A 19,027-nucleotide genomic window follows, 5' to 3' on the forward strand; every position below is an offset into this window, starting at 1 on the left:
CATGAACTAAGGACTCCCCTTTTTTCCGCAAGTAATACAACATATGTTACTGTTATTGTTCACGTGTAATAGTCCGTCTATACATTTGACTACACCTCAGTGCGATACTGGTTGCTATAAATGAGTAGATGCCATCTATGTTTTCCCGGCCGATATGATAGTTACTACAACAAGCTACAGCGGACCTTGTACATTACATGGTATGCATTAGTGGTCCAACGTGAGAAGACGCCATGGACTGCACAAGATTCCCAATGCACATGCGCCTCCGGCTATGGATATGCCTAGTAAGGGCTACTCGGACAATTTCTTGAGAAGGCAGTACACGTAACGATAACAGTTATGCGAGTAAATTGATGCTAAGTTGCATAAATGATTCGTGCCACTTTTGTACTAGGTGGCTTCTAGCATTTTACTGCAGATAACTCAGCTAGGTGACGTCGCTAGCTTACTTCATTGCTGGAGGTATTGTTCTAGTATACATTACCGCGGAAAAGACGTTCTTGAGCAACCCTTGTTGATAAAGTGTAGCGTAAAACATACCCTACGTAAATGAGTACCCAGTCAAATTTCTTTCGCTTAACTTCTCATGTGAGAATAAAGTCATTTCTGCTGTGTTCGCCCTTGAGTTTCAACGAGACTTCTGTCGTCCACTTCAAGCACTGAAGAAAAAACTTTGCTGGTCGAGAATGTGAAAGGTCTCAAATTTCGAACCAGCATGCTTTCCTACATTAGTGACGCAACTATGGTCTGCCAGGCCGATTCAAAAATTTTAAAGCTGTACCTGAGCTGGATCCAAGAGAAAGCAAAGACCGCCAATGTACGACAAAATAGGCAAGTCTTTATTAGGAGGTTGGCCTCTATAAACTTTTACGATGAGAAGGTACGCCACACTTGGCATCGTATTTTCATCAGCAGGTACACAGCAAACTATGCAAACGTTTTAAAAATGGGTGAACAGCTCTTCAATCTGATGCTTTCCGTTTCGGTGAAATACAATAACTTGAATAGTATTTCAGTCATTGGCCCCGCTATCATTTTTTAAGAAATCTGACAAATTAAATACTTCCACATCTTTTATAGGCGTTATATATATTCAGGCGAACTTTTTTCCCGTAGCAGAACCTAGCGTGATTTCGTATGTTACAGCACTATAAAAACAGTGCAACACAGGTTTTCTGCGTGAAGTAACTCTGTATTCTACTTCTGACATGTCTCACCAGGTACTACAGATTTTATTCTTTCGGAACTTTTAAGGTCAATTGTTAATTAAGTGCTGTTATAAAAATTTCTTGTGGTTGTGTCCTTGTGTGTTTTGTGTTGATATCGAGCGTAGAAATGAAGTGCCCGTTAACGTTCAACAAACAAAAGATCGCGAATGCCGGGCAATGAGCTTTCAAATTATTGTGAAGCGTTTGCCTGGCAGAACGCATCCCGATAAAGGTTTATTGAATATTTATTACGTGCATAAAAAGCAAATTTATACCTGTGTGAGAAATGGCAAAACGGGAAGATTTCATGTAATGTCAGTACGTAAAGTACTACGCGCTTTCTGCAAATAAACGCACTTTCTGAACGCATTAACATGCTTGTGCTATGAGTTTTCTGCATGTCTGTTTATATTAGTACTTGTAAGAAGTGTTGCCAAATCTCATAACTTTTCGAAGCAGCGATAGAAGGCCGTACTTCTCGATTTACTTGCTGTCTTGTTGACGCTCCTGCTTGGTTCTCCCAGCTCTGCGACGATGTTCCGTATCCGTAAGACGATCTTGGCACAATTCAATCTTCTGTTTTTAGAAGCTTGCTTGGGCGCCATTAGAGCAATATTACATGTCACACCCTTCCTAAGTGGCCGATTGAAGATCAATTTTAGGTGCCCCAATTTTCATACCTATCCTAGAACGAATGCCTACAGAAATGAAAATAAAGTGATCTGTGTCACATCGTCTCGCAACTGTTATTTTTTTTGTCGTAGAATAACGCATGAATAAACATGCGGTGATTCAAGCTCCCATTCTGCGTATTCTCCTTGACGTTCCATTCCATTACTTTAACCTGTCTATTCGTTCTATGCGTTCTATTATTTACATATAGGCTGAGCCGATAGTTATGAGGCATCGTACTATGTCACTTCTTCATGCCGCGAATTATTTCTTTATACGCAGAACATAGGTGTGCTGATTAGCCCTAAATTGTAGGTCAGATATCTTATAATACTTAGCCTGCCGCACAATGTCGCAATGAAGCTTCACGTGAATATCCGCGCTCGGTCACCTTCCTGCCCATTCCTTTCGATGACCCATTTATCAGCATGTCAATGTTTGCATACATCGCGTAGTGACAAAAGTGGGAGCAAATGAGTACATGTGCGTAGCTAGACATAGACAGTAGAAGTAAAAAAAATTGATAGGCGGTGTAAGGGATGTTGGCAAACGGCATGGGGGCTGAGAAGTAATGTCGCCCCAGAATGTTGGGAGATGGCCGTTTTCGGGCTTCGCCGAGAGCAAAACCAGCGGGGCGCTTGGTTAGTGAATCAGGAGGCGCTCTTTGGCCGCAGAGAGCCCGCGTCGCCTCCTTGGGGCATCGTAACCTGCCGCACGGGCGGTCTAGAAATGTGGGAAAGGGTGCGACGTTGGGGTCCCCTTGGCCCGGAAGCGCGGATGGAGGCGGACCACGGACAAAGCGTCGTTAGGGCGTCAATGGGAATGCCTAGGGGACAAAGGGCCAACTTCAAAGCCAGAGAGATCGGTGACCCGATGCGCGGTCTCTTGAAAGACAGGCTGGCAGCGTAGACACAGTCTATCGCTGCACTTATAGTTTTATGGGCCCGCCGGAAAAGACAAACCAGGCAGAAGACGACATGGTGAATCGGTGGGTGCGCTTCGGCAGGGGTGCCCGTTGCGGCACGAAGTACGCGATGGTTTTAATTAAGGTGCGATGATGGGGCGACGCAGATGTTCCTTCCCCGTAAGTGTTCTTCAAAATGTCGGGAGACTTTCCCGTACGTGTCGCAGATCAGGATGGTTGGGATGTTGTTTGTTTATTTGTTCTTTTGCGGTTTATTTATCTCCTTCTATCTCTCTGAATGTTCCGAGGAACGCAGGGAGAAGGTGAGAGAGAGAGCCGGTTCAGTTAGTGACAGCCCAGTTGACCCAATCAGGTCGCTGGGGTGTTGTGATTTGCCGTGAGAGGATTCGGGAGAAGCAACTGAAGGGATAAAACCTGGCTCCCGACCTCTCAAGCGGGTTCCAGGCACCGGAAAAGTGCTCTGAACTTTTGGCTCTGCCTAGTTAAGGCGCTGGTCCCAGCGTAACCGTACGAACTGTGTTCGAACGAACTGTGTTACGCACTATCGAGTATGGCGAGTTGATACGGCAGACTAAGTGCAAACAGCTGTTGCTGTAAATATTGTGTACATAAAGTGTTTTCTCTAAATGCAAACGTCTATGGCATCCCATCTCTGAGGGAAGAGGAGAGGCGACGAAGATGGTAGCTAAAGAGAAGTTTCTCTACCAAATAAGCTGGTTACGCCAGCTTGGAGCACTCTTTGCTACGTGTGTAGGAGAGTAGAAAATTCATTGGCTGCATCTTGAAGACAGCGGCAGTGGGGTAGTTAAATTATATTGCGCGCGCGCTGCTGGGATTCGATGAACATTAGGGTACACAAACAACGTGAACAAATAAGCAAGTGACAATTATTCTCGCATCACAATGTTTACATCTTTAACTTATGATACAGCTAGGCGGGGTTCCTTGCTCTAATATTGCAGTCGTTCTCTCATAGTGGGTTTGCCATGGTCAAAGGTGGTGGTTGCGAATTGATATGCTTCTGTTTTGCTGCTAAAGGCTCCTCGCGTGATTTCTGGACTTTATGGGCCAAATGCAGGGAGCCATAGCTGGCCGGCCGTAAAACTTCTTGAACAAATCGGGCACTCATAATCCTTATAAGTCATAGTAAGCACAGATCTGAATTTGATGAAGTATACCTGCTATGACAAGAGCCAGCTCTTTGAGACATTATTACTCCCCGCTCCGATCAACAAACGTACCTTAGAGCTATGCCACAATGAACGCGGAGCGAGGGGCAAAATTAAACTCTGATAGCTCTATACGTCGTACAGCAGCGCCATCTGTGCACTAGACATATGCTTATCTAATAAATAGTTTCTTTCCGTTACACAAAGTCATCAAAGTAAGGTTCGTGGGAAGTACGATGACAAAGATATAAGGGACAATATCATTGAATGCTTTCGTTACATATGATTTTAGCAAGTGACATGACATCCTATTTGGATAGAACTGAAAGACGTTTCACGTGAAAACAGAGAGAGAGAAAATAGGCAGTACATGTCCCGTTTCTTTCATCCAGTTGTTTGTGTTTTCCGTTACACTACTCAAGTTCAACTGTAACAGTACATTAATCAGTTATAGAATAATGTCACTGTAGGGACAATGAAAAGTTCCTCGTGGCACGAAGCCGTATTGCAAAACAAAAACTTTATTCGGCGAGACTGTGCCGGCCATAACAAGTTACATGCGGGTAGAACAAAAGTGGTGAACACATGCGTCCATTGTTAATAATCTGATCTGTGGATCTGGTGCTTCCAGTATTTGTACATGGATCAACGAACCTTCAAACGTAATCGCAGATGCTCGCCTACAATGTAAACCACTATGCGCGCCGCGTGAGCAATCTATACGCAAGGCTCGGCGACAACATAAACAACAGATATACGCAATGGAACCAATGGAAATGCTTTATAAACTTCCGGTAAAGAAAGGCACGTCTTGCGCTGAGGGAGAACGATTAATACTCCTTTTATTGCTTGGTGAATGATTGTCACCGGAAAGATAAATAAGTAATCCTGGCTATACCCTCCTCGTTAAAAATTATGGCACAACTCATCTAGCAGTGAAAGTCAACGGTGTTGCGATTAGCATTCCAACAGTTCAAGGGCACACCGTATTCCGGAAGTCATGTTTATCAAACATCTGTAGTGGTCACTCTGAGACTTCCGTTGCCTGGGTACATGCGCGCACTCCGGTAGCGCCACACTTTCGCATGGCAACCACTTCTGATGGTCGGCCATGAGGATGGTGCCATGACGACGACTGTATCACACCGACGCAATGTCGCGATGGAACGACCATGAAAATGCGATGTCGGCGGAGAAGCGACGCCGGCATCACCACATTGGGAGCTCGTGACGATGCTATCACGACAACCACGTCACGTCGGCGACATATAACCAATTGAGAGTGACAAGTTTTTGACGACTACAGCGTGACGACTACCAGATTATGAAGTTGGGATGAAGTCGATGGTGCGACCACGGCGCATGAATACGACGGTGTGACATTGGATACACGATAGTACAAAATGTATGACAACAACGCCATAACGACGATGCGGTGACAATGGCAATATAATCAACAGTGAATGACGCCGGCATGATTACGATATAGTGACGAACCAGGAATGACGTCTCTTGATCGACGACGCCGGAATGACGGTGACGACATGGCAACAGTAAGATGTTACTGAAGTGATCAGGATAGTAAAACGACAGCGGGATCGCAAAGGCATGGTCACACTGGTGTGGGCACGACTGCGTGATGACAAGTGCTGATGACGACGGCATGACGACCGTCAGATGTTGAAGTTAGAATGACCACGATGGAACAATCGCAACATCTTCCCGACGAAGGTGTGACAACGAGTGCCTGACGACGGCTGAATACCTACGACACAAGCAAGATGATAGCATGACAACGGTATGATGATAATAGGATGACGACGGGTTTATGAGGACAATGGCGAGATGCTGATTGTACCTTGAAGCCTGTACGACTATGATGGCGTGAGGACGACTGGATGAGAATAATTGGAGGACGACAGTGGAATAACGACATTGGCATCACTACCATGCATCGACGACGACGCCATGATCAGCTGCCACAGTCACGAATGAACGATGACAATATGATTACAACAGAATGAAGAAGAATTAATTTGGATGGAATGACGAAGGCGGTATGACGACAATGGCATGAAGGTAGTGCGATGACGGTATTGAAGTACTGATGATAAAATGACAACGTGAGGACAGCTCTATGACGACGATGGCTTGACGACCAAACCACAACGAGAGTCGGATAACTAAATTAGAACTAGGACAATGAAAATGCCATAATGGCATCACGACGACGATATGGCAACGTATGCTGGACAACTGTACGATGACAACAGAATGACGATAATGGCGTGACAATGGCATAAGTACAATGGGATAAAATGAATGCATTATGCCAATGGCGTAGTGACGACTTATGTCATAGCGTGTATGATGACGGTGGCGCGACGGCATCGCCATGACGAGAGTCGGACACCCAAGCTGGCGTGACGATGATGGAACGACCACGATAGCTTCACGACAGCGGTGTGAGAACGAATGCATTACGACTGTATGACGACGATGGCGTGACATGATGGAATGATAAGAGTCAATGGCAAAGCTGCAAGAAAGACGATGCACCAACCTCGATGCCATCACGACCCCGACCAAATCCAGAGCCGGCCTAGCTATTGCACAACTTGGGCCACATCATTTCAGTAGGAGTGACGACGACGGCATGACTATAGTAAGATCACGAAGCTGTAATGACTGTTGAATGACCTTGACGGCATCAGGATGGTGGTGGGACAATAAATTTATCGCGGCTGTGTGACGAAGATGGGATGACGATGACCGCGTGACAAGAATCGGAGGGCAAAGCTGGAGTGACGACTATGCAACGACCACGAGCGCATCATGACTACGAGCACATAAATAGTGAGTTAAGCTAATCGACAACGTGGACAACCTGTGTAGACCAAAAGAAAACTATACTACTACTACTACTACTCGAGCAGGAAGGTAGCGATTTTCATCGGTGGATCAAACGCGTCTGCTGTATTTGCACCGCTCAATGAAGCTACCGTGAACTTTTGGTGCTCGCTTGGGGTAAGAGCATCACTAAACCTGCATCACTGTTCCCGTCACACACACAGTCTCATTACACAAGGCTCGGCGACCCCCACATAGGCAACAAACAACACTCTAGAGCCGCCGTGGTTGCTCAGTGGCTATGGTGTTACGCTTCTGAGCACGAAGTCGCGGGATCGAATCCCGGCCACGGCAGCCGCATTTCGATGGGGGCGAAATGCGAAAACACTCGTTTACATAGATTTAGGTGCACGTTAAGAAACCCGAGGTGGTCGAAATTTCCGGAGTCCTCCACTACGGCGTGCCTCATAATCAGAAAGAGGTTTTGGCCCGTAAAACGCCATAATTAAATTTCTTTACCACTCAAGAAACTACCCATCGAAATATGCGCGTGTTGCGCTGAATCATGACGTCTACAGTTTGTTAGCCGGTGAAAGACGGTGACCGGGAAAGATAATAAAACATGGCAATATTTCTCCAACAGATTCACTTGCGACGTTTTTTCACGTAACAGACATGGACGCCTGCGCACATAACTTCACAGCTTACCAAGTTAAAAGAGGCCTTATTTATTACTGTACGCTCCTATTTCTTTGATTTCCTTGGGAACCAGATGGCGGAGGGGGGGAAGGGGAAGGGCGTGAAATAAAAGGATATTCACGAAATTGCTCTTTTCGCCAAGTTTTCACAACTTCTCCTCTTTGAACTGAAAGAAATAAAACATAACATATCGCAGCAATCACTGCATTATTAAACTGCGCGATTTCACAATGCCCGAAAAACCTTTTTGTTGGAAGTTCAGCCTTGGGAAGAAGTGAACAGCTATGAGCCTTCTTCAGCTATCTACTTCAATTTTGATAATAATTGATGCCCTCAAGGTCACCCATGCATTTAATAACAATTCTGCAGGTGAGTAGTTCATGCAACAGCTTTCTACCACTAACCATTTGGTCTGTCCAAGGCGATTCTTAAAATATATGGAGACACTAAAATATCGACTTTAAAACTTGTGCATATAATCATACGTAGAAACTTCTTCTTTCATATTTTTTTCGGTGGTGTTCACTCATTTCCCACAAAAGCCAGTATTTTATTTCAACTGTCTAGTGTAATTCCCCTACTGTTCAATCTAAACTTCTGATCTTCATGTTAACCAAATATTGTACAATTTCGCACACATGACAGATTATATTTTAGCTTCATGAAGTTAAACAGTCAACTAAAATATTATTGAATGAAAAACTATACAAAACGTGGTAGCAGACTTGGTGGCAATAAACGAACTCGCAAAGCATCAACAAAAACAGATGAACTTTAACCAACTTCAAGCCTGGGATACATGGATAAAGAATATTTGTCTTTGGCAGGCGGGTACTTGTGTTACGCACAAATGAGCGTGATTGTTTGTCGATATCCTACAAATCAATAATTTCCCTGTACTTTTTTCGTGACGCCTGCAGGTTATCAAGCTATTGATACACAAATTGACAAATTCTCGGCTATGCACAGCTGAATGTGGCATTGTATTTGTTACCGCATTTTCTTCATAGCCATGGTGCTCCCGTAGCTTCTCTGTTTTTGCTGACTCCTTGCGTGTTTGTTTACCGCCAATAAGTGTGGTAGAGTCTATATAACGTGAAATGTCAACAAGAGTATTTTCGTTTACAGCTAGCGCCGTCTTGTGCTTGCGTCGTACACCTCAGTATTTGCAGGCTTTTCACTACACCAACACGCCATACGTTCATTGCTTTGGTGCAGTGTGTCTAGTGTGTGATCCATTTAGTAGCACGACGTCTAACATGAGCCACACTTTTATAAGCCTTCTGAAAACGTACTTTTTTCAATGGTGCAGATACATTCACATTTGCATTAATGGAAAATACGTTGAACATAGCACAGAGATAAAAAAAAATGCTTGTTAAGATTATTTTTGACAAGAAATTGCGTAATCGTGTTTTTATTGAGAAATATGTATTTTCTTTCTCGATACAAGCAAATCAATGCGTCGGTCTGTTAGGCTCAAGACTTATCGCATATCCGCTTGAGCGTTCAACCTGTTGCTGGTCCCTGATTTACTTACTAGAAAAAACCTCTGTCTATCAGCTAAGCTGAAGAAAAAGGAAGGAGAGCTATCAAGGAAAATTTACTGCTCTCGAGAAAAGCGGAAAGAATTCTAGCTCAGTAATTTTAGTGGAAGCAACTAGAGCTGCCTAACTGTTCGTCTTTGTAGTCCTCTTTGACTCCACTGTTGTTCATGAAGTCTATGAATTCCTCTTTTATGTCGACACGCGCAAGCATCCGAGGGGAGGGTAGGGCGGGGGCACGCGTACTACTCCGGGTGGTCCCGATGGCGGCGCGCGCCCGCCCGTAGCCGCTGTATCGTGAAACCATCTGCAACGCGGCAATGTGCGACGCGCGCTGTGTTTTCGCTGCTGAGTTCGCGTTGATGCCAGACGCAGCACGAAGGTTAATCATAGATGGGTTAATTCTCTCACTGCTGCTCTCGCGCATGCTCACCCTAGCGTTTCGACAGTGAGTTTGTGATAGTGAGTGTGAGTTTCGACAGTGAGTGAGCGTGACACTATGCTGTTAATTTAGTTAGTATACCGATGTTTACAAGGTTATGTGGTCGATAAAACTACTACCCTTCCTTCGTATAGCTAGCTGTCCCCTAATTTGCTATCGCAATCGATACTTCGCCTTTCGGGCGAAACTGCGACATTTATGTTGATGACGTCGATAGTCGAGACGTTGCCGAAAACAAGCAACTTGAAAGCGTCGTCCGCGATTCCGTTTAGTGTATTAGCGACATTGTGTCGTCAGCTTTGCGGCAATGAGCCAAGACGTCTTGGATGTATGAAACGTACGTCTCTGTAGATGTCTGAACACGAGTCGCAAGAGCCTTTCTCGCGACAACATTATGAACGAGTAGCCGAACAGTTCGCGTAGCTTTTCTTTGAAAGTGTTCTAGCTGGCTATCTCGTCTTCGTGCGTTTGGAGCAACACGCGTGGCGTGCCATGTAGCTAAAAGATGACATTGGCAAGCATAATTGTTGGGTGACACCTGTCATTAGCACTGACGCTTTCATGGAGGTTGATCCATTCGTCAACGTCACGTCCCTCCAGGACACAGAACACACCAGGTGGCCAGCAGTGACGACTTGAGCAGTCTCTTCACCGGGAGGCTTAGTGACAAGCTTGTTGTACAGACCGATGTGAAGCATCGTGGCGAGGACGGCGATCGAAAACCTCCACCAAAACGTTACGTGTGGACAAACACAAAAATGCTGTTTACACTATTTACACTGCCGCCATACCGCAAGATACCCGCTCGCGCAAAAAGCCCAGACACTTTCTCGTCTTTCCCGCAAATGCTCGTCTCTTTACCACCTGTCGATGGTATCGTAATAATACTATGGTTTCGGGTGATTTCTGTATCCGCGTGACAATAAATATTCTACAAAGTATATTCGATAGTAAAGCTGAGACTATATATAGCACAGCTTACACTATATAATAAATACCGCGAAATAAATTGAAAGTAATTGGCGCAGGCTCCAAGAAAAATACTGAAAGTGTTTGGGAGTACATCGTAATGCGGCAATAAATAATTTCTCGGTAGACCACTTCCTGGATCTTATCTTTCAAGGTTTCAAGAACGAAAGCCGTGGAGGCGTCGAGCTGTCACCGATAGACTTGCCATATTTCATGAGGGATCAGCAAGAGAAAGTGTGTCAAGAGTTTGGAACAAACATTTCACTCCCTGTTACACAATACATGAGTATTCGTAGGTTCACCTACTTCTAGTTCTGCGATTCATACTTGCCCGGATAAGTGCATGTAACTGCCCGCCTCCTGGCACATTCCCCAGTTTGCGCATCTGCTTACTATCAAGATCAATATCAGCCAAAGTCCTAAACCCTGCATATATATATATATATATATATATATATATATATATATATATGCACATACAAACACAACAAACTGAAATTAGTGTTATTTCTTGCATATAGAGTGCCCTCAAGAAATAAAATTGAAGCTGCATCTCTCTTTTAGAGAAATTACCGAGTTTAACGTGATTGCAATATACTTTTTGGTTTGTACGTAGTTGCTGAATGTATGGCTTACATAATTATTATTAGGGAAGGCGGCTCGTACGCTGTGACCAATATTTGCGTCAGAGGGATTCATTGAAGAGCGCCACATACCCAGTGTGGCACTCTTACCCTTGCTCTTTGCAAATGTCATTTTTGTATGGTTATTTTAACCCGGTTTCCACAGCATTACAGTCCGATGCTCTATCCATTTGGACAGGGACTATCCAGTGACCTTTATTGGCGGGAAAAACTTTAGACAGAGACACAGATAGATAGATAGATAGATAGATAGATAGATAGATAGATAGATAGATAGATAGATAGATAGATAGATAGATAGATAGATAGATAGATAGATAGATAGATAGATAGATAGACAGACAGACAGACAGACAGACAGACAGACAGACAGACAGACAGACAGACAGACAGAGACAGACAGACAGACAGACAGACAGACAGACAGACAGACAGACAGACAGACAGATAGACAGACAGACAGATAGATAGATAGATAGATAGATAGATAGATAGATAGATAGATAGATAGATAGATAGATAGATAGATAGATAGATAGATAGATAGATAGATAGATAGATAGATAGATAGATAGATAGATAGATAGATAGATAGATAGATAGATAGATAGATAGATAGATAGAAAGATAGATAGATAGATAGATGCATGGAGACATACCGCAAACTGGGTGAAGCTTCCAAGGAAGGTTGACAGCATTAATAACTCCAACCAGTTTATTTTTTTACGTATAAGCGTCTTCGGTGTCTTAAACTTATTATTTATAGGCAGTAACTGAAATGCTTCCAGACCCATAGTCACTGCTGAATTGTTAAATAGACACGATCAGGAAAAACTCATTTTGGCCAAATCTCGATCTCTAGCCATTACCTTCTCCACATAATTTCTCTTGAAACATGCCTGCCAATTCAAAAAATGAAATTGTTTGGATGGTCAATTTGTGTCAATTTTGACTCAACACGGTGACCACACACTACTCACCTATGTGAAAAATCCACCACACCTTTGATACAAATTCCATAATATAGATAGAAATGTGAATAGTATTTTTACTGGTATTATTTTGCCACCACACAATTTCCGCTGTCTATCTGACAATTTGCCATTCTGCCTATCCGTCGGTCTGTTTATGTATCTGGCCGTTTTCGCGCTTACTTGTGCTAATGCGTAACCCAAAACCTATGGATGGAGAATAAGGCTGCTGTGCTCAGGGAACCCGGTTCGAAGCCAACCATCCAGTCAACTTGGGTCACCCTGTGTGTGACACCGAATATGCATCACTATTCATTGAACCTCCTTCACTCCAACTTGGGTAACTCTGTATAAACCACTGGGTACGTTCCTCTCCTCATTAAGCCCTATTGGCGACAACTTCGATCCCTGGGATTGTGCCGCCGGTAATGTGGTGCTCCTGAATGAACCTTTTTGATTGCAAACCTCGGTTACTGGGTATGAGCCGTTCTTCGAAGAACCTCTTTGATGCCCCTTTTGCTTCAGTGGGCTGGTGCCACTGGTTATGTAATGCTCGCCAATGAGAAAAATTGTTTTGAATTTATCCAGTGATACGTTGAATCGAAGCAACGTCATATATGTTCAAAGAATGTTGTCGGAATAAATATTCACACACATGGGAGGCGCCGACTTCGCGGCAGTGGCGCAGCGTGTTCAGGGGAAAGTGGGAGACAGGATTTCGGCTGCATGTACAGATATTAAATGACGCGTCCCTGGTGTGACAATATGGTGTGTCTATACATTGCTTCCATGCTAATCGCATTAGCATCAATATTCATCGTAAAATAGATTTTGGCGCAGCGTTTTTCTTCGCACCTTATGTAACAGCACAAAACTTAACGAATGGATGGTGAATGAGACCGATAGAGACCCTTCCTTATGTTCAGCGCCGTTACATAAGTTGCGATGAACCAACTGGCCCAGCCAGCAACCATTCTGTTTTTAATCGCTGTAGTAAGAATAACTAACAAATGTATTTATTTTTCAATTCGACTATATTTGGGAGCTCAGGAACAATCAGGCTATTGTAGGATACAGTAAGTAGTAGTTAACCTTGCAGTGAGCGTGAAGAATATGTGAAATCAAAGCGTTAACTTGTTACTAACAGTAATACGAAGTGACAGATGAAGGAATCTGCTGTTAGAATGGTGTTCCATGTCCGCCACTTCTGCCACAGTGTACGGTACTGGCTAATACCCCCCCCCCCCCCTCCCAAGAACTAATCTTGTAAAAATACTCAAGTATATGGCTGGTGAAATAGCAGGGCAGTCGCTTGACTGAAGCAGCGCATGCGCATTGCGGAGATGTAACTTCCGTACCAACCTGTCTCAAGTTATGATTTCATTCACTACCATTTTGCTTTCCGTCGTTATTGCTCCATTTCACTAAAACAGAAAAATAAGCTTCCCTTGTGATTTCTCAGTTATAACTACCCTTCGCTTCGTATCATCGCAAGTAACCTTGGAATGACAGATGAAGGATTCTGCCGTTAGAATGGTGTTCCATGTCCGCCACTTTCCGGCTTTCCGGCTTGGAATGAAGGAATTTTTTTTTTTCTATTTCAGAAGAAATCGGCTGTGCGAATTGCACATGCCCCGATAAAAGTGCTACGCATTGCTTTATTCCTGAATGTTCTTCCTATTGTAAGAATGGCACTCTCTATAACAAGCTGACGAATGAATGCATCCGGAACACTTCAGTCGTATGTCGAATAAAACCAAGAAACAGGAGGCAAGTGTGCAAATTTGTTTTTTTTTCCTATAGTGATTTAAACGACTTTGATGAAGCTTTGCGTCTATAGCCTACAATTACCCGGCTATTTTCGGGTACCTAGTGCTCCTCAAGAAATACATGAACAATGTAAAGTGGTCAACGGCGAGAACAAAGAAGCGGTCGGTTGAGAGTAAACGTTTCTACAAGGCGACTGGTAATCGTCATGGCAGCAGTTCTATTAAAACAAGGCAAATGTTCAGAAACTATGCACTTGACCGATGGTTCGCCTCTTTACTGACTCTTGGTTACTTGTGTCCGTTTTCTTGTGAACTGTTTTTTTTTTGCGTGATTTCTTTATTTCCTTTGTTTGTTCGTTATTACACTTCACCCGAGGGCCCTACAGTAGGCGGTTTACAACATTCTAAATCTGCCTGCAATTGTTGCAGCAAGCTGTTTTTAGAAACTAAGGTTTACTGCGTATGTATGCGGTAAAAAAACTCAAGGGCAACTTCTTTGCAGGCCACGACACGCTGTTGACCTTCCGTGCATAAAGTGCCAATGTGGAGAGCGTGACACCTCCTGCAAGTTCGGTCCCCTATGCGACTGCAACAATGGTCTTTTCTATCCTAAGAACAACAAGGAAAACTGTGCTTCGAACCTCACACAATGCGGAATTTTTCTTGACGCGTAAGCAAAGCACGCTATTTTAATTTATGATGCTACTACTATAATATGTGACCTTCTACAACCTGCAGCAAGCACGCATAGAATGAAATTATGGTTTAAGGATTGCTAACAGAATCAAAAATTTCCTTTTGGCATTCACCTTCTTGATCTTAGAGCTAAACTATACGTTGAAGAGAATGTTCTTTGGTCTGGATACAAAAAAGCATATACTAAAAATGCATACCATTGTCTGGCAGAGGAGTGTACGTGTGATCCCTCTTATTGTGTCTCTTTTCCTCGTGGTGCATTGCTTCGAACAAGAATAAGCCAGGCCGCTTGTCAGTTCCCGTTTTCTTCGCATAACTGGTGTGACGGTGCTAATCTCTGAGCAATAGTTATTCTCTGCAGGCCTTGGACTAGCATGTCAGCTGTGACATAGACACATCATCGTCTCAAAAGCATTCTCCTCTTCGTCTCTTGTGTGCGTTGCACCCAACAAGGCATGCCTATAAATACAAATGTTGAGGTTACCTTTGCGAAGAAGGCACCTTTCATAAGTGACGACGGTAATCTTTCATTACCAGCTAACTCCTACAGCCAACGTGCAGTTGAGCAGTCGAACAAATCGTCTTTGATCATCCTATGGTGGACAAACTGCTTGATTCTCAAGTATACAGCAAATTATTTGGCTAGTTGTTTAGTAGCGATCTAATACGCAGTATTTTCGAGAAAAACAAACGTAATAGTGTGGTGTAGCTGTTTGTTGTACGACATTCTTTAGGACCTGTACAAGTAATAGCGATATTTTAATAAAATACTACTAACACTACGCAAACAAATTTACCTATTGCAGGTCACCTATGTCTAAAGGGTGCCTCACTTGCAAATGTGACCAAGGCCATAGTTTCTGCAAATATCAGAACACTACTTGCAACTGTATGCGAGGTACTGTCTACAGATATGAAAAGTACAAAGAATGCGCACTTCAGCCAGAAGAATGCATCAAGGTGCACGATCAAAGGTAAGGCACTTTAATTATGATATCCTCACAACAGTTGAAGGACCCAAAATATTCGTGAGTCATTAAGCCTTACAACGGTAAAAATCACACGCTCTCACTTTGTGCACAGAATAATGAAGGTTATATCGCATTATACTGCTTTCTGGCAATCACAGAAACATCCCACGTGTAATCGTAATAGCTACCAAAGTCTATCAGCTGAGGACGTGATGCATGATGTGCATAAACATTCCCATCATGAATGTCGACATTATTGCGATCAGCAATGAAGCCATGTAGTTACACACCCAGTGCCAAATACCCAGTGAACCTAGTTGGTCCGACAGTCGGTTGAGAATTTTGTTCCATAAGCACATACCATAAGCTAGACCATAAACTACCCATTTTCCGTTAACCAATTTGGTGGAAAAATGGCTAGAGACATAGCCGATAATCGGCCGGAAAGTGCCTGAAGTACCCTAATTATGCATTTCATTGGCTGAACAGGAACGGAGGCAAAGAGCAGAGAGGAGCATAGCAGTAGCGCAGCAAGTGTTCCACTGCTGCTTCCCTCATTGACACGTTTCATGTCCCCTGAGAGCAAGTGCGAGAGTGAACGTGTATTCGCGAGTTGATTATCACGAGAGCTTCGCTTTTCAGCCACCATTGCTGCCACACAGTGAGCTAAACCGACGGAAACACTATCAATTAAAGCCACTGGCGAAAGAAATGCGCCAACATTACGATGCACTTCCATGAGCTCCCAGATCTACGACTTAAACTGCCTTCATCGCATTGCGAAATGTGCTGGAGCTCACTGAACCCACGTCCTGCCTCTTCCATGAGCGAAGTGCAACTGACGCTGGTGAGGAGAATACCACCCCGTCAGTGGCGCAGTGTATATATATATATATATATATATATATATATATATATATATATATATATATATATATATATATATATATATATATATAAAGAACTCGAGCGATACTGCAAGGTAAACAGAATAGATGTTTATATTTCGACGATTTTGACCACTGCACCGGTCGAAACCATTCGAAAAATATACTTTTTGTGTTACACTTGAAACATTACTCAAGTTCATTCCGTTTGAAAAGTAGCCTGGCGTATTTCTCTTTATTTACTTATATATAAACCCCTACCACGTAACCGGTTTCCCACACTTCACATATACACTTCTCCATTTTGACGCTCCCAATTCTGACACATTAAAAATGATATGACGCGTTTGCATCGCCTGACTTCCTTTTCACTCCGCTCGTCACGCAAAAGCAGCTCCAACTCTTCTCAACGTCGCCAAACTACTCTTGTTATTTAATTCAATGGCAATGCTCCTGCTCGCCCATTCGAGCTCAGCTGCTCTGAGGACAGCACAAAATAACTCTCTCAAGGCACTTTTAAGTGTTCCTGTTGATCCACTGGAACACGCCCTTAGAATGCTAATCACATTAAAGATGCTAGGTGGTTGGTTTCGAATGCCTGCTCACTAAGAGCATAGCTCGGTGCTCTAACCGCTACTCAAACAGTTTTATAAATGCGCAAGCAAACAACCACGGAGAGAGCGCACGAGGACAGGCGAGGGTCATAGCCCAACTAATATGCACCAACTCGCCCAACAAGACGTTCTTCTAAGCTATATATGTTTTACTGCGGGCTATGGTCTGCGCCTGTCCTCTCTCTGTGTTCCTTTGCTTGCGCATTTATAAAATTGATTGCTAATATACACCAACTCACCCAACAAGAAGTTTTTATAACCATTACTCCACGGACGTAAGCCTGAAAAGCTACAAGCACTCGTGCAAGCCATCTATTTCGACCCTTGGCGCCCTAACGATTAACTCACCATTTAGGCCGTGGTGCGGTATCTCTACGAGGTTACGCATATCGCGCCTGGTGATTGAACACATTTTAAGGCTGAATAAAACTGTCGTTATTTCGGCAAGCGCCACCATGGTGGCTGAGGGCTGAGTTCGTCACAGAAATATTCACCATGTCTGTTGTCATGCTGCGGTAGCTATCGCTAACAAATATGCCAACCAAGCTTGGCTGGGCGGACTTTCTTGGCATTCGGTGGTCTACGCAGTTACCATGATTATTTATAAAAGTGTGGCGAAGAATAAAGTAAGTCTGGATAGGCAATATGAGTAGCTGCGACTATATACTACATAATGGCACCTCTGTAGATATGATGTAGAGCATGCAGTTAGGAAGGCAAGGCATCGAGCGTACACGCCTGGCTGTTCTGCAGTGTCTGAAGTACGGGTGAACTGCTGTTATTTGTGGGCAGCGTAGTCGACGCATTGGAAGCTCCTGCACGACTACGGCAGCATTGCTCAGTCCGTGTTGGATAAGGCCTCATTAGTAGGGAAATTATGGAGCGTCTCTCGTGTGTCCCTCTCCCGAGTGGTAGAGACTGACTGCGGCGTGTTGGTCAAATCGCATGTACATACTTGTATGAACGGGATCCGGTAAGGCAGAGTCGCAGTGATGTCAAATGCCTTGGCTGCTGGTTTTTATGCCGCTCTTTAGGCGACACAGGAAAAGACCACGTAAATGCGCGGGCACTGGCGACGCGCAGCGCTCAAGGGCATGTAGTATCGTGACCATTAGAAAACACCGACGCACTGGACAAGCGCTATTCCCAACTAATTTTTATTGTATATATTACCAGTAGTACCAGCAATGAGTGACTAGCATGAACCAACTAGCCCAGCAACAAATTTTGTTAGTGTAACGACAGACCACTAAAGCGGTGGAAGCGTCAGCACAGCCCATAGCGCTGACATAGATGCGACGCTAGTAGGCACCGTACGGGACACATCCATGCCAGCAGAAGACAAGCGAAGCGGGGTGTTCGTGTGCCACACCTCCCGGTGTGGTTTATTGGCTACTGTGTCGGGGGGGGGGGGGGGGGGGGGAGGGGGGCGCTGCAATGCACGAGCTCGCGGTGTCAAATCCCGGCAGCGGCAGCCACATTACGATGGAGGCGAAATGACAAAAACGCCCTTTTCCCGAGCATTGGGGGCACGTTAAAGATCCCCTGGTGGTCTAAATTAGTCCACAGTCCCTCACTACGGCGTGCCTCATGATGAAATCGAGGTTTTGGCAGGTAAAAAAAAAACAGCATTCAATTCACATCAACTTCGATTCTTCGTGCATCATTTGCCGTCGCACCGGTTGGGCAAGCCTTAGGTCGAGATGTACCGTCGGCCTGGTGACGTAATTGCTGTCTTCCAAAATTTGGGACACAGAAAAACGATGAATGTCGTGAAGCTGAGGCAGTGCGGGCGTGCGATTGTGGGCCCTGCCATACCTACGGCTTCCGAGATGCCAGTGCTTGCAGGGTTACTAGTGACATCCAGCACGAGAAATTTCGTGTTCGATTGACGATCAGGACACCAATATGGGGACGCGAGGTTCGTTAGGTCGTCTCCAATTATTCAGGTGTTGCGGGGCAGTATATGGCCTTCAAATAAAAATGAATGACAT

General features: G+C 44.2%; 1 long non-coding RNA gene across 1 annotated transcript; it reads left to right on the forward strand.

The window, feature by feature from the left end:
* The first annotated feature begins 7,740 nt into the window (after window positions 1-7,740).
* On the forward strand, window positions 7,741-15,535 carry LOC140212916 (uncharacterized). The gene is made up of 4 exons (XR_011889888.1): window positions 7,741-7,895; window positions 13,701-13,866; window positions 14,368-14,535; window positions 15,368-15,535. It is a non-coding gene; the product is annotated as an uncharacterized lncRNA (long non-coding RNA).
* The last annotated feature ends 3,492 nt before the right edge of the window (window positions 15,536-19,027 follow it).

The sequence above is a fragment of the Dermacentor andersoni genome, chromosome 8, assembly GCF_023375885.2.
Source record: "Dermacentor andersoni chromosome 8, qqDerAnde1_hic_scaffold, whole genome shotgun sequence".
In the NCBI taxonomy this organism is placed as follows: domain Eukaryota; kingdom Metazoa; phylum Arthropoda; class Arachnida; order Ixodida; family Ixodidae; genus Dermacentor; species Dermacentor andersoni.